Here is a 16671-nt window from a genome sequence, read left to right on the forward strand (position 1 = left end):
AGAACACAAAATCAAACACCACATGTTCTCACTCATAGGCGGGTGTTGAACAAGGAGAACACATGGACACAGGGAGGGGAGCACTATACACGGGGGTCTGTTGTGGGGGGATAGCGGGGGAGTGGGGAGTTGGGGAGGGATAGCATGGGGAGAAATGCCAGATATAGGTGAAGGGGAGGGAGGCAGCAAATCATACTGCCACGTATGCACCTATACAACAACCTTGCATGTTTTTCACATGTACCCCAAAACCTAAAATGCAATAAAAAAAATAAAATAAAATATATATAAAAAAAAAGCCAAATCGGACATAGAAAATGGCATGTGTATTCTAAGTGTCCCCCCATCTCCATCAGCTACTTCCCACAATGGACACAGCTTTGACTTCAGGGACTGATGTGGAGCCACATTTCTGGGGGTACTGGTTGGACTACTTTCTCTAGCAGCAGAAGGTTTAGGCTGGGGCTAGTTGGATAGGTGGAGGAGTGCCTGATGACCTTGGGGTGGAATCCTGTGTTAGAGAACTGGCAGGACCCCTCAGAACTGGGAGACTGAGGAGGCTCTGGGAGGGAGTAGGCCTTCTAAGGGAAGCAGCTAGGAGGGGATCCCTTAGGCATGACTTCTAGTGCCTTTTTTTAATCCCCTCCATCCCCCCGTGCCTTGAAGTAACATTGAATCAGTAAAGGGCCATGAAAGCCTGTACATAAGGGACCTCTCCCCATTTTCCTTCTTTTTAATGTTAATTGCAAAATAGCATTATAATTTATAGAACTATGCTTAGGCTAAATCTCTTGGCCTTTTAATTTGTATTGGACCCAAATGGTGTTGCAATAGGAAATGAGCTTCTTTTTCTTTAAGCCAAAATTGAATTTGCTCCAATAGGCTAAAAGGCATCCTAATGGTGAGTCCTAATGCCGAAAATCCCAGAGCATCCAGAGGGCAATCAACAGTGAACCCCATAGACCAAGTTGGGGCCACAGAACAACATGACTCTGGCATCCCAGGGTTAACACAACAGGGGACCTCTCATAACCAAGTGTTCAGCCTTAAACAACTGCCCAAATACAGTTAGCAGGGAGCCAAAGCAAAAACTGCAAAGAAAACATATATTTCAGGGTGGAAAATAAAATAAAATGGCTGACAGAAAAATAAAATGGTGTTAGAAAAGAAACGACCTAGAAAAGGGGCAATAGGGATGTGATCAGGTGTGCTAAGGGGGACTTTGAATTGACTGTCTAAGCCAAAGGCCTTATTTTCCTGGCTCACCTGATATTTGGGGGGTGAGGTAAAAGGGATACTTACCTATCCAAAGGAGCCAAAATGGGGCCACCTGGTCTCTGATGTGGGGTGCAGGTGAAGGTCTGCTCCCCAGGCTTCCCTGGCATGGGCAGGCTCGGCTCCTGTGAGGAAACTGACATGTGGTCCTGCAGCCTCCCAGTCAGAGCTTTGGATCCCTGTGCTATGGCTGCTCGTCTATCCACTCAGCTCCACCATCTGCCAGGAAAGATGATGGCTGCGAAAAGAACCTTTGGTTAGTGTTCCAGCTGTCTGCAGCTTTGATCCTTACAGCCCTGACTGACTGCTGCATCACCACCTCTCTCTGATTGCCGCCTCTCATCATCTGACTGGTCACTGTCTTGTCATCTTGCTGTCTCACCATTTCTCCCTCTCTCAAGTCTTTCTTATCACTTGGCCTCTTTGTTCATCGCTACTGTCTTGCCATCTTGCCACTGATCACTGTCATTTCTGCAGTCTCAACACCACATTGGTCACTTCCTCTCACTCACTATCTTCATCCCTTTGTGGCCACCAGAAGGCACAGGACAGGTGAGCCCCAAGACTGGGGCTTAGCCCAGGAGGGTTCTTGGCCTTGCCCAGGAAAGAATTCAAGGGCAAGTCAGTGGTGTTAGAGAGCAACCTTTTCCTGGACAGTGCTGCTTCTTGTGGAGCAGGGTTAACTCATAGGCAGTGTGCCTAGAGTCAGCAAACTATGGGCTCTCAGTAATTATATTTATACTCACTTATAATCACTTTCAATTATTTGCAAATTAAGGGGAGGGTTAATGCAAATTGAGGGGTGAGCTATTTAGAACTTTCTAGGAAAGGGGCAGTGACTTTTGGGTCATTGCCAGGGAATGACCCTTGGTGGTAACTTTTGGGTTGTTACCATGGCATCTGTAAACTGTCATGCCACTCCTGGGAGTGTGTTATGCTAATGAGCAATGAGGGCAGCTAGGAATTGCTTTTGTCCCCATCTGCTGGTTTTGACTAGGTTCTTCACTTTATCTTTTCTGGACTAGATTCTGTTTTGGTTGGCAGGACTGTGGCCAGAAAACAAGTTCTGCTAGTCTTCTCTCTCACTATCACATGATAGACACTTGAAAAATGCGTATTGAATTGTATAAATGCTCTCACTTGATCCTAACTATAAGACTAAAATAGCCATCAGCATCCCACATTACCAAAGAGGACATTGGTTCAGAGAATTCATGTAATTTGCCCAAGGTTGTTCCACTAATATGGCAGAGCTGGGATTCAAATCTAGGTCTTTCCCACCCCAAAGTGCCACCTCTCTAGAAGTCTCCCTAAAATGTATAAAACCAGCCGTGCTCAGACCACCATGGGCACGTGTCATCAGGACCTCCTGAGGCTGTGTCCAGGTGCGCGTCCTTAATTTTGGCAAAATTAACTTCCTAAATTGACTGAGACCTGTTCATAAGGCCAGTGAATCGCTGCTCTTCATAAGATTAAATAACTTCTAGTGTGGGAGCATTAGAGCCACTAAACTGGAAAGAGGACAAGGCGGTCAGGAAGTGAGGGGCTTGAAAGTGAGAATAAGAGGTGACACGGTCATTGGCGATGAAAAGGTCAAGCATGTGACATCCAGAGTAGGAGGCTCAAGACCATGTGAGGTGTGGAGGTCAAGGAACCGAGAGGCCAAGGTGTCAGATGGATCACTCTCCAGAGTGGATCGTGAAAATGAAGGCAGTGAGGCCAATGCTCAAGTCCTTAAGAGACAAGGAGGAATGACCAGGGCACTGGCAGGTGACAGCAACCAGGAGGGAGGCAGGTTTTCAGTCTGATGGCATGAACTTCAAGGGAGCTTTGTGCAGCATCTACAAGGCACTGGGATAGAAGACACACATAGTCTCCCTCCTAAGTGAAGTGGGTTAGGCAAGGAAGGGTTCTAGGCAAGGAAGTTACAAGATCCAGCTAGATTGCGGAAAGATCTCTTGGACTACTGTATAGAGAATGGACTGGAGGGAGGTTCACTGGCATTAGGAGGCTATTACAGTCACTTAGACCAAGGTTGTGAAAGGGTGGACACCAGACCAGCAGTATCAGCATCACTGAGAACTTAGAAATCCACATTCTGGGGCCCCACCTCCAGATCTACTGATTCAGAAACTCTGGGGGGCCCGGAGGGGGGTCCTGTCATTGGAGTTTTAACAAGCTCTCCCTGTCATTCTGATACAAGCTGAAGTCAAACAAATGAAAATGGTCACAGGATTAGGGCAGTAGAAAAGGAGTGGATGAGGGTAGCAAGGGGTTTTGGGGGGAGGGAGTGGGAAGCACCAGGTTTCCGGAAGGAGGAAGTGGACAGTTGGGAGTATCCTGTACCCCAAAGACATGGGGAAGGCTGGAGGAGGAGCTAAGGGGCAGGGCAAGATCAGGAGTTCGGTTCTGTCCATGGCATGGGGCACGGGCGTTCCAGAGAAGCTGGCTGGAAAGTAACGCTGTGGGCAAGAACCACATTCCGCCCTAGTTCCCCATATCAAATGCAAGACATGCTCCTGCAGAAAAGCTGCACTGGTGGCTCTGGGACATGGCAAGACAATGACACACTCTGGCTCTCTGTGGTCCAGTTAAGCTTGTCAGTATTACACACTTGCAATTGAGGGCATGTTGAAAAGAGCACGGAGCCTGGAATCCAGAGGAATCAGCCCCTGGGGTTGTCTTTTCCCACCAACTCATTTCACCCTGTGAGCTCGTTTCTGCATTCCTTTCTTCTTATTTTATTTATTTTGTTTCTGCACTTTTATTTATTATTTTTTTAAGACAGAGTCTCACTCTGTTGCCCAGACTGGAGTGCAGTGGCATGATCCTGACTCACTGCAACCTCTGCCTCCCAAGTTCAAGCAATTCTGTGCCCCGGCCTCCCGAGTAGCTGGGATTACAGACTGAGTAAACTGAGGCAGGAGAATAGCTTGAACCTGGGGGGTGGAGATTGTAGTGAGCCGAGATCGCGCCACTGCACTCCAGCTTGGGTGACAGTATAAGACTCCATCTCAAAAAAAATAATAATAAAATAAATAAATTATAGCATAAAACCTGCTTTTCTTGTTGCTATCGTGTGATGGCAGTAGAAAGATGACCAATCCCTTTAAACACACTTTCCTTCCTGGTTATGGTCTTCAATTCACTGTGTAAGGTCATTCCTTTGACTAGACCTTTTGCCTGTAAAATTGCAGTCCACCTGGAATGGTGACACTCTACAACGAATACCTAGCTTTTACTTACTGTGTACTATGTGCTGGTGTTTCATATCCACTCTTTCATATGTCCTGAAGGAATCCTGTGCACTAGATATTGCTGTGCTCACTTTATAGATGAGGACATTGGGCTCAGAGACCAGTGGACTTGCCCAAATTCACAGAGCTTGTGGAGGGTAGAGCCAGCACCTGACTGCCTGCCTGCCTGTGATGCTGTAGTCTCCCTGCTCTTGCAAACAGCTTTGGATGGGCAGAGTCAGGACACCCGGCAACAAGCCTGGGGAAAGGGAGCTTATCTGGGAATAAGGACAAAGAAAGGATCCCAAAGGCTGGGGCTTGAGGATCAGATTCAGTTGACCCTACCCAGGGCAAAGGAATTGTTCTATGAACTTTCTGCTCACTGGAGTGCAGTGGCATGATCTTGGCCCACTGCAACTTCCACCTCTTGGGTTCAAGCGATTCTCCTACCTCAAACTCCTGAGTAGCTGGGACTGCAGGCACATGCCACCATGCCCAGCTAATTTGTGTGTGTGTGTGTGTGTGTGTGTGTGTGTGTGTTTAGTTTCACCGTGTTAGGCAGGATGGTCTTGATCTCCTGACCTCGTGATCCACCTGCCTCGGCCTCCCAAAGTGCTGGGATTACAGGAGTGAGCCACTGTGCCCGGCCACAATTTTTTTTTTTTTTTTTTTTTTGAGATGGAGTCTTACTCTGTTGCCAGGCTGGAGGGGAGTGGCACAATCTCAGCTCACTGCAACCTCTGCCTCCCAGGTTCAAACGATTCTCTTGCTTCAGCCTCCTGAGTAGCTGGGACTACAGGCGCAAGCCACCATGCCTGACTAATTTTTGCATTTGTAGTAAAAATAGAGATTCATCATGTTGGCCAGGATAGTCTCAATCTCCTGACCTCATGATCTGCCTGCCTCAGCTTCCCAAAGCATTGGGGTCACAGGCGAGAGCCAGCGCACCCGGCAGCCAGGACTTTATTCACAAGCAGTTCTCTCATGTCTCACCCTTCCACGACACCCAATACTATTTGCTTAGATATTTGGTGGTGAAATGTTTCAGCAGAGATGGAAGAACTAAGGGCCAAGGGAGGGCTCCAGAGGCAGTTGGGTTCCTTGCGTCCTCTAACCTATAGAACAAATGGACAGAGGGGCTGGGCGCAGTGGCTCACACCTGTAATCCCAGCACTTTGGGAAGCCAAGGTGGGTGGATCACCTGAGGTCAGGAGTTCAAGACCAGCCTGGCCAACATGGTGAAACCTTATCTCTACCAAAATTACAAAAATAAGCCGAGCGTGGTTGCGGGTGCCTGTAATCCCAGCTACTCGGAGGCTGAAGCAGGAGAACTGCTTGAACCCAGAAGGTGGAGGTTGCAATGAGCCGAGATTGCGCCACTGCACTCCAGCCTGAGTGACAGAGTGAGACTTGGTCTCAAAAAAACCAAACCAAACAAAACAAAATAACAAATCCACAGAGAGGAGGGGAAGGAGGTTGCCACAGCCTTGGGGTCTCTTTTCCAGAGGTCTTAATACATTCATTTTGCACATGAACAGCATTATGCTTTAAGAACTTTGGTGCAGGCAGGAGAGTGATTAGAGGAATTTCAAGGCTGTGGTAGCTGATGACACCAGCACGTGACATGAGAGATCAGCCGAGCCAGGAAGGAGCCCAGTTCCTTATCTCATATACACAGAAGCCAAGGGCCTTGTCCCCAGGGCCAGGATTGTTCAGCGCAATAGAATTCCAGACTCCCCACGTGTTAATCACTTTAATCCTCTTAAAAAGAATTGCCACACCCAAACAACACACTCCAGGAAGAATTGGCATCTACTGCATGAGCATGGCCTTCATGAAAGAATTTTCTGGCAGGGTGCAGTGGCTCACACCTTTAATTCCCAGTATTTTGGGAAGCTAAGGGGAGAATCGCTTGAGCCCAGGAGTTCAAGACCAGCCCGGGCAATATGGCAAGACCCCATCTCTATAAAACTAAAAAAGATTAGCCAGGCGTGAAGGCCCACACCTGTAGTCCTAGGTACTTAGGAGGCTGAGGTGGGGGAATCACTTGAGCCCAGGAGTTTGAGGCTGCAGTGAGCTACGATCATGCCCCTGCACTCCGGCCTGGGTCTCAGAGCCAAACCCCATCTCTAAATACATACATAAATAATAAAAATAAAGAATGTTTTCTGGCCAGGCGTGGTGGCTCACACTTGTAATCCCAGCACTTTGGGAGGCCAAGGTGGGTAGATCACTTGAGGTCAAGAGTTCAAGACCAGCCTGGCCAACACGGTGAAACCCCATCTCTACTAAAAATACAAAAAATTAGCCAGGTCTGGTGGTGGGCACCTGTAATCCCAGCTACTTGGGAGGCTGAGGCAAGAGAATTGCTTGAACTTGAGAGGTGGAGGTTGCAGTGAGCCGAGATGGTGCTACTGCACTCCAGCCTGGGGGTGACAGTGAGGCTGTTTCAAAAAAAAAAAAGTGTTTTCTTATCGTGCTGTTGGTACCAGTTCTCCTGAGAGTGAGCATTACTGTGCTGGGTCACAACTGTCCTGTGGAAGACATGTGGCTGGGGCCATCTCTCCACAGCCACGGCACAGAGCCTTGCATAAGAGGGAGGAAGGGAGGGAGGGAAGGAGAGGTGATTGCTGGAAGAAGTCGGAGAATATTCCCTGGACTGCCTTCAAATACAAATTCAGTGACATAGAACATCAAATTGGTTAGTTTTTCTAGTATGAAACACTATGTCCTATAGGAACACCTCTGCCACTGCCTCGCAGTGTAGACACCAGCAGTGGAGTACATGTAGTTACCACTGTTGTTTTTTTTAATGGGTCCTGACTTCTTCAAGGAGTCAGGCAATAAGCAATCAAAGCCCGCTTCTAAACCATCCTAAGTACTCCAGGAGTGGCTGCAAAAATCAACCATCCTCATGGCTACAAAGGGGGAGAAAAGAAAAACAAAAGAAATTACTTTAACATCTTCATTTTCAGACTAGCTTAGGGCGGTGAAGAGGATGACCAGTGGAGGCCAGCAGCGGCTCAGGGCTGAGGCGGCGGCAGCAGGGTTCCGGGGTAGCAGAGGCTGTCCCGACTCCTCGCATCTGCGTTCTCCTGCTGGGCCTCTGAGTGGGTCTGCAAGTCACTCGCCCTCTTGTGAAGGGCTGGGCATCGGGGCTCCTTTTGACCACAAGTGTTTTGCTGGTTTTGGAGTCAGGCAGACATCTGTCACTGCCTGGGTTTAATTCCCATAGCTGTGTGACCGTCGGCCGGTTGCTTAAATGTCTCTGAGCCTTACTTTACTCACCTGGGAGGAACAATAGATCTGTTCTGAGTAAGTGAAGTAGCACACTGGGCGTCAGGGCACGCTCGAGGCCGCGCCGGCACTCAGGGGACCTGGACCGCCCGGGGTTACTGCCTGGAAACGGCTGCGAAAAGGGTGGAGGCTAACGGGGGCGAGAGCACCTCCCGCGGCCAGAGCTGCGCTCCGCGTTTTTCCCGCGTTTTTTCCGCCTGCGCGGCAGAGCGCCGCTGCGGATTATGGAGACAGTCCGCCCTCTAGTGGCCGACTTCAAAAGTTGCTTCAAAGACAAGGCTGAATGAAAAGCGTTTGGGGCGCCCTAAACCAATGCACGGCGTGGAAAGACGGCTACCTTTTACTTTCCATTTACCAGAGCGGGCAAAGCCTGTTCCACCATTTTTGGGAGCCCTAGAGGGGATCCGGTTGCACTAGCCTGCATCCTCAGGCTACTGAACTGACCACAGTGGGCTAAACTGAAAAAATTTTTTTGTTCAGGCAGGAAAGACTCAGATTTAACAAACATTTACTGAGCACCTACTATATTTCTATCTCTGTGCAAGATGCTTTCACTTACTTTGCCCATCTAAACCTCTCAAAAAGACCGTGCACGGTGGCTCACGCCTGTAATCTCAGCACTTTGGTAGACTGAGGAGAGAGGACCGCTTGAACTCAGGAGTTCAAGACCAGACTGGGCAACAGTGAGACCCCACTCTACAAAAATAAAAAAATTAGCTGGGCATGGTGGCACACGGCTGTGGTCCCAGCTACTAGGGATGCTGAAGTGGGAGGATTGCTTGAGCCCAAAAGATTGAGGCTGCAGTGAGCCATGATTGTGCCATTGCACTCTAAACAGAGCAAGACTGTTTCAAAACAACAAAATCAAAAACAATAAACCTCTCGGTAATCTGTGAGGGAGAGTTTTTTTTTTTTTTTTTTTTTTTTTTTGAGACGGAGTTTTGCTCTTGTTACCCAGGCTGGAGTGCAATGGTGCGATCTCGGCTCACCGCAACCTCCGCCTCCTGGGTTCAGGCAATTCTCCTGCCTCAGCCTCCTGAGTCGCTGGGATTACAGGCACGTGCCACCATGCCCAGCTAATTTTTTGCATTTTTAGTAGAGACGGGGTTTCACCATGTTGACCAGGATGGTCTCGATCTGTTGACCTCGTGATCCACCCACCTCGGCCTCCCAAAGTGCTGGGATTACAGGCGTGAGCCACCGGAGGGAGACTTTAAACATTGTTTTTCTGATAAGATGGTGACACCTTCTCAGGAAAGTTATTGCACACAGTGGAAACATGGCTATGCGGCTACCTCAGGATTTGTGTTAGTCTGCTTAGAGCTGCTGTAACGACCCAAACATGGGCAGCTTAGGGAGCCCATCCTAATGACCTCACTTTAACTGGATTACCTCTGTAAAGATTCTCTCTCTACATCAGGTCACATTCTGAGGTGTAGGGGTTAGAACCCCTAAATACGAAATTTGGGGAATATAATTCAACTCATAATAGGAATTTTTTTTATTTCTTGTTGTTTTTTTCTTTTTGGTCTCGCTATGTTGCTGAGGATGATCTTGAACTCCTGAGCTCCAGTGATCCTCCCACCTTAGCCCCCAAATGTGCTAGGATTACAGGCATGAGCCACCACACCTGGCCCCATAACAGGATTTAACCCATAACTCCTGATCCAGAGCCTGATAGTTGCCTGCACATTCAAGCAGTGGTTCTTAAACTTGGATATATATTGGATTCCCTGGAGAATTAAAAAATATATATATATTGATAGGCTGGGCACGGTGGCTTATGCCTGTCATTCCAGCACTTTGGGAGGCCGAGGCAGGTGGATCACCTGAGGCCAGGAGTTCAAGACCAGCCTGGCCAACATGATGAAACTCCTTCCCTACTAAAAATACAAAAATTAGCCTGGCATGGTGCCACATGCCTGTAGTCACAGCTACTCAGAAGGCTGAGGCACAAGAATCGCTTGAGCCTGGGAGGCAGAGGTTGCAATGATCTGAGATGGCATCACTGAACTTCAGCCTGGGCAATAAAGTGAGACTCTATCTCAAAAAAAAAAAAGTATATATATATATGGTTTTGAGTTCACCTCAAGAGATGACAATTCAATTGGCACATAGTTGACAAAGTTGTACCAATTAAATGTGTCTAGACACTGAGATTTTTATTAAACTCCTCAGGTGGTTCTAAGGAGAGGTCAAGATTAGAACCACTGGCTTAGAGCACCTTCCCATCACCATTTGATGGGCTCCACCTCAGAGAAAGGCTATGCCTTCTCCTTGCTTTGCTGCCAGGGAAAGGAGGCCAAATTTGTCTTTAGTTCCACAATCTTGGCTCCATTTCTGTTCCTATTTTTCTTCTTTTTTTTTTTTTTAGATGGAGTCTCGCTCTGTTGCCCAGGCTAGAGTGTGCAGTGGCGTGATCTCGGCTCACCGCAACCTCCCACTCCGGGGTTCAAGTGATTCTCTTGCCTCAGCCTCCCAAGTAGCTGGGATTACAGGCTAGCGCCACCACATCTGGCTAATTTTTCTATTTTTAGTAGAGATGGTGTTTCACCATATTGGCCAGGCTGGTCTCGAACTCCTGACCTCAGGTGATCCACCTGCCTCAGCCTCCCAAAGTGCCAGGATTACAGGTATGAGCCACCACACCCGGCCTATTTTTCTTATCCTTTAAGCACATCTGCTTTTCACACCTGTCAGAATCAGGACCTAGTACATGACACACATTAGGTTCTTAACAAATGTCTCAAGAAGAAAAGAAGGGAGAAGAATCACAGGGGAAGAAGTGCAAAGGGATGGGATTAGAATAGGGGAATTCTTGAAAAAGTGATGTTTCTGGAAAAGGGGGACTTCTTGGTGCCCACTGGGGAAGAATATTAGTGAAGATAGTGCCCAGTGATGGATAATCATCCAGGGATTTGTCTCCCAGTGATACCACATAAGGGCATCAAATCACATTCACAACCTTAAATTCAATAGTTGTGCCTGAGGCGAGGACAAATTACCTTGGGGTATCACTTCCCCTTCCCACCAAACCCCCAGAGCTGGCAAATGACAGTCTGACAAGGTTCCTCTGAATGCTGAGTGCCCTGAAAGACAGAGTGAAGCTGTGACCCCATTGTGTTGTAAGGTAGAGAGTAATGACAGTGGTTTTCTTGTGCCCTGGCTTGTTTCTTCCCCTTAGGCCTCATCCATTCCCACCCTCAGAGCTAACTGGGGCTAACTGGGAATGAGCTAATTAGGACTGGCCTTTCCGTATATGAATCCCCCAGAAAAGGAGCATATACCTTCAGGAAAACATGAATTCACAGTAGCAGATTTCAGAATCACAACTATGTGAAATGAAAAATAGCATTTTAGATTACAGAATCCAACTATACATATAAAAACAGTTGAATAAATATTGTAATGTTGGCCTAACAAATATACAAAAAGAGATAAAAGGAGATAATGACAATGTAGATAAGACCAAGGAAACATAAAAAAGAAATATTAGGTATGTAAAATATCACAGTTGAAATGAACACGTCACATGGATAAATAACAAAACCGATAGAGCTGCAAAACAAATGGTCAACTTGGAAGACCAGGTGGAGGAAATCTTTCAGAAGAGAGAAGGAAATAACAAAGATATATAAAATATAAAGGAAAAAACTAGCTAATGTGGCAGACAGAAGTACTAATATCCAGGTAATAAGAATTCTAGAAAGAAGAAAAATGAACAGGAAGAAATGTTTGAAGAAAAATTGAGATAGTCTTCTGTAATTGTAAAAAAATGAAAGAAAGATCAGACAGGTTATAGAAAAAAGATAAGAAAAAAGACAAAAATCCACAACAGAACATTTTATAGTAAAATTAAGAATTTCAAGGCTGGACAAAGTGGCTCGCACCTGTAATCCTAGCACTTTGGGAGGCTGAGGCAGGAGGATCACTTGAACCTAGGAGTTGAGTTCAAGACCAGTGTAGGCAACAAAGTGAGATCTCATCTCTACAAAAAGTTTTAAAAATTAGCCAGTCATGGTGATGCATGCCTTTAGTCTCAGCTACTTAAGAGGCTGAGGTGGGAGGATCACTTGAGTCCAGGAGGTTGGGGCTGCAGTGAGATATAATTGTACCACTGCATTCTAGCCTGGTGACAGAGCAAGACATGATTAAAAAAAAAGAAGAAGAATTTCAAAGAAGCAGAGAGAATTCTAAAAGAGGACATCACAAAAAGAAGTCAAATCGACAGTTTTTTTTTTTGTTTGTTTTTTTTTTGAGATGAAGTCTTGCTGTCGCCCAGGCTGAGTGCAATGGCACAATCTCAGCTCACTGAAACCTCCGCCTCCTGAGTTCAAGCAATTCTCCTGTCTCAGGCTCCTGAGTAGCAGGGACTACAGGTGCCCACCACCACATCTGGCTAAATTTTTTTTGTATTTTTAGTAGAGACAGGGTTTCACTGTATTGGTCAGGCTGGTCTCGAACTCCTGACCTCAGGTGATCCACTCACCTCGGCCTCCCAAAGTGCTGGGATTACAGGCGTGAGCCACCATGCCTGGCCTGACATCAGATTTTTTTTATTTTCCCATAACTCCTGAGAATATACAAAGTAAGACATCAGATTTTTTAATAGCAGAAACTGATATAAGAAAACAGTGGAATGAACTGGGGATAGTGTCTCACACCTGTAATCCCAGCAACTCCAGAGGCTGAGGTGGGAAGACTGCTTGAGGCTAGGAGTTTGAGACCAGCCTGAGCAACATAGTGAGACCCCACCTCTAAAAAAATCTTTTAAATTAGCTGGGCACAATGGTGCACTCCTGTAGGCTTAGCTATTCAGGATGCTGAGGTTGGAAGATCTCTTGAGCCCAGGAATTTGAGGCTGTAGTGAGCTATGATTATGCCACTGCATTCCAGCCTGGGCAACAGAGCAAGATTCCATTAAAAAAGAAAGATGGAAAGAAAGAAAGAAAGAGAGAGAGAAAGAAAGGAAGAGAAAGAAAGAAAAAAGAAAGAGAAAGAGGAAAATAAAAAGAAAAAAGAAAAAAATGGTAGAGGAATGTTATGGTATTTTCAAAATAACAAAGGCAAAGAAACTGTCCTCTATTTTGATTGATTGATTGAGATGGAGTCTCGCTCTGTTTCCTAGACTGGAGTGCAGTGGCACAATCTTGGCTCACTGCAACCTCCGCCTCCTGGGTTCAAGCAATTCTCCTGCCTCAGCCTCCCAAGTAGCTGGGACCACAGGGGCACATGCCACCACTCCTGGATAATTTTTGTACTTTTAGTAGAGATGGGGTTTCATCATGTTGGCCAGGCTGGTCTCAAACTCCTGACCTCAGGTGATCTGCCTTTTTGGCCTCCCAAAGTGCTGGGATTACAAGTGTGAACCACCATTCCCAGCCCATCCTCTATTTTTATATCCAGTTGGCCATTCCAAAATAAGGGCATGATAAAAAAAAATATTATCAGGCACAGAAGTCCTCAGAAAATTTACCACACAAAGACTATACTGAAAACTATTTTAGATGAAATGCTTAAATAAAAAAAGAGTAAATCTAGTGGATACTGACAGAGGTATGTTAAGTAAAGATGGCCAAGTATACTGGTAAAATTTCTTTGACTTAAAAAAATAGCTAAGACTAAAGAAAAAGGACTCATAGACACAATAATCTGGCATCAAAGTGCAGATAATAACATGATGTGGATTGGGGCATAGAGATGAAGAGACATGAGTGCATAAAGCTTTGTTCTTATGGGGGAAGATATAGTTATCCATTTAAAGAAATGTTTAATAATAAATATATAAAAAGTGAGTCAGACTGAAAAAAATAAAGTGGCAGAAACAGGTCCAAATACACAAATAATTACAATAAATATAAATTAACTAAACTCATCAGTTAAAGACAAAGACGGAAAAATTTGATTTAAAAGAATCCAGGCATGTGCTATTAGCAAGAGATAAAACTAAAGCATAGGGAATTGCAAAGGCTTTAAGTAAATAAATTTTAAAAAAATGATATGTCCGTAAAATACTAATCAAAATAAAGCTGGTTTATCTATAGGAATATTAGATAAAATGGACTTAAAGACAAAAAGCAAAAAGATACATAGCATGTATGCGTTTAACAAAGCAAAAGGTGGCCAGGTGTGGCGGCTCACACGTCATCTCCAAACTCTGGGAGATTGAAGCAGGTGGATCGCTTGAGCCCAGGAGTTTGAGACCAGCCTAGGCAACATGGCGAAAATCCCATCTCTAAAAAGAAATACAAAATTTAGCCAGGCGTCGTGGTGTGCGCCTGTAGTCCCAGCTACTTGGGAGGCTAACGTGAAAGAAATCATCTGAGCCTAGGGAAGTTGCAGTGAGCCATGATCATGCCATTGCACTCCAGTTGGCGATAAAAGAAAAAGATTGATAAATATTGCTTTCTTAGAGAAAGTAAACAGTTATACATAGAAGATATTCAAAATATATAAAACTGGTGAAGGACTGGTATAATAAAGAACTTCTGCAAATCAGTAAAAGAAAAAACGCATAAGCAAGCAGCCCAACAGGAAAATGGACCAAAAAAAATGTTTTCACAGAAGAGAAAACACACAATCAATAAACATATGAAGAAATGTTTAACATAATTAGTAAATGGGAATTATAAATCAAGACTACAATGACATGCAATTTTATACTTACTCATCTGGTAAAAATTTGAATGGTCTGAACACCAAGTCTTATCAATGCTGGTGAGAGCGTAAAATTGTATAACTACTTTGGAAAAGTTTGACATTTTTCTCCTAAATTTGGACATTTATATACTACTACGGGTTGAATTTTGTCCCCTAGGATAAAATGTTAAAATTCTAACTCCTGGAATCTTCAATGTGATATTATTTGAACTTTGCAGATGTGAGTAGCTAGGTTATAATGATGTCATACTGGGCCCCAAATTCAATAGGACTGGCATGCTTATAAGAAGAGAAAAGACAGAGACAGAAACACAGAGGAGAAGACCATGTAAAGACAGAGATAGAAACTGTAGTGATATGGCCAGACACACTGGCTCATGTCTGTAATCCTGCATTTTGGGAGGCCGAGGAGGGTGGATCACGAGGTCAGGAGTTCAAGACCAATATGGCCAACCAACATGGTGAAACCTTGTCTCTACTAAAAATACAAAAATTAGCTGGGTGTGGTGGCAGGCATGTGTAAGCCCAGTTACTCGGGAGGCTGAGGCAGGAGAATTGTTTGAACCAGGGAGGTGGAGGTTGCAGTGAGCCAAGATCGCACCATTGCACTTCAGCCTGGGTGGCAGGGCGAGACTCTGTTTCAGAAAAATAAAAAAGAAATTGGAGTGATGCACCTACAAGCCATGGGGTGCCCAGGGGTGCTGGCAAGCATCAGAAGCCAGGAGAGAGGCATGGGACAAAATTTCCCTCAGAGCCTCCTGAAGGGAACCAACACTGAGGACACTTACATTTTCGATTTTTGACCTCTAGAACTGTAAGATGAAACATTTCTGTTTTTTTTAGCGACCCAGTTTGTGGTAATTTGTTAGAGCTGTTCTACGAAACTAATACACACACTCAATTACCCAACAATTCTACTCCTAGGTTTAGACTCAACAGAAATTGGACTATTTTTCCAAGCTAACTCCATGACTTGCAGTGTGGTTAACCAATCTAGACCAAACATGCAGATCTGTCTTGTTCAGGATTTAGTGGGCCAATTTAGACAGAAAGCTCAATTAATTAAAATAAAGGAACCCAGAGACTGAAAGTTCAATGAGTTCAAGTAGAATCAGCTCTATGCGTGGGATAAAGAAAAAAGAATCAGTTCCTACAAAAAGAAAGAAGAGCACAGTTGCTAGAACCCTCTTGATACATACAGATAGCAGATAGTTTTGGCAGGAAGTAGTGGCCAAAGTACATGAAACAACAACCTGAAAAAATAAAAGTGTTATCAGGGATTACAACAGGAATGAAAACAAACAAGTCAAAAAGCCACAGCAACAACAAAAACAGGTGGAAGGTAACAGGAAAATCTAATCTTCACTGTCCACGGTTGGAATGTGGTGTTTTTCTTGGTAAACATCTCTTCTATCTGCTTTTGAAATGATGGAGCTGCCTTTCTGTTTTAAAAACAATATAGCTCAGGCATCTCAAGTACTTCACATTTTTTAGGCGAAAGTCATGACAGAGTTGACAGAGCACAGATCTGTTTCATTTGACTATATTCAAGATGTTTGTATTCTTTCAAGGGCTTACTAGTGAGTTGTTCAGAAGCAGTACTGATGCAGGGGTCTGGGATTGTTGAAGGACGCTTATACCCAGAGAGGAATGTTTGCCAACCCAGGAGCACAGAATCGTCATGATGTGAATTTGCAAGATTTCACAGCTTCAGTGATACATCATTGATCTTGAATTCCAGTCCACAGAACATTTTTTTATGATAAGGAAAAGGATATGGGAAGAAAAAAGTGTTATAAGCATGTTTCTCATATTTCTTCCCTCTTTTATCCTATAAATAAAAGGGCAAAGGTATTACTGAGCAAATGTTTTCTTAAAAAATCTGATTTCTTCTTATGCTTAGAAATTTTGCTATAGGGATAGTCATTGCTACTGTTTACAGTAGACATTCCAACCCTGAAAACTAAAAGCTGAAGTATGTTTATCTATGCTTAGATAAATCACATATTTGTCCTCATGAGTACAGCCTGTTCAGGTTTGTACATACCATTGGGTAATTCCCTAAGAACTCTTTCCAGTTTAAAAGCATGACATCAATACCTTTGTGGAAGTTGATAATGAAGATTTTTGTTATTTATTTAAAATATTTGTTAAATAGGCCAGTTAAAAGTATGCTTTGTTACTGAATTTCGCCCTAATCAGT

At 44.8% G+C, this 16671-nt stretch overlaps 1 protein-coding gene across 1 annotated transcript in view; it reads right to left on the minus strand.

Moving 5' to 3' along the window:
• Nucleotides 1-16671, minus strand: part of SPRYD7 (SPRY domain containing 7) — a 109764-nt gene that overhangs the window by 19973 nt on the left and 73120 nt on the right. Inside the window, exon 6 of the transcript XR_001109619.3 lies at nt 1303-1513. The gene's annotated coding sequence lies outside the window, so the exon portion shown is untranslated. The remainder of the gene's footprint in view (nt 1-1302; nt 1514-16671) is intronic.

Source organism: Aotus nancymaae, unplaced genomic scaffold (genome assembly GCF_030222135.1).
Source record: "Aotus nancymaae isolate 86718 unplaced genomic scaffold, 86718_ANA_hifiasm-v0.15.2.pri h1tg000009l, whole genome shotgun sequence".
Lineage (NCBI taxonomy): Eukaryota > Metazoa > Chordata > Mammalia > Primates > Aotidae > Aotus > Aotus nancymaae.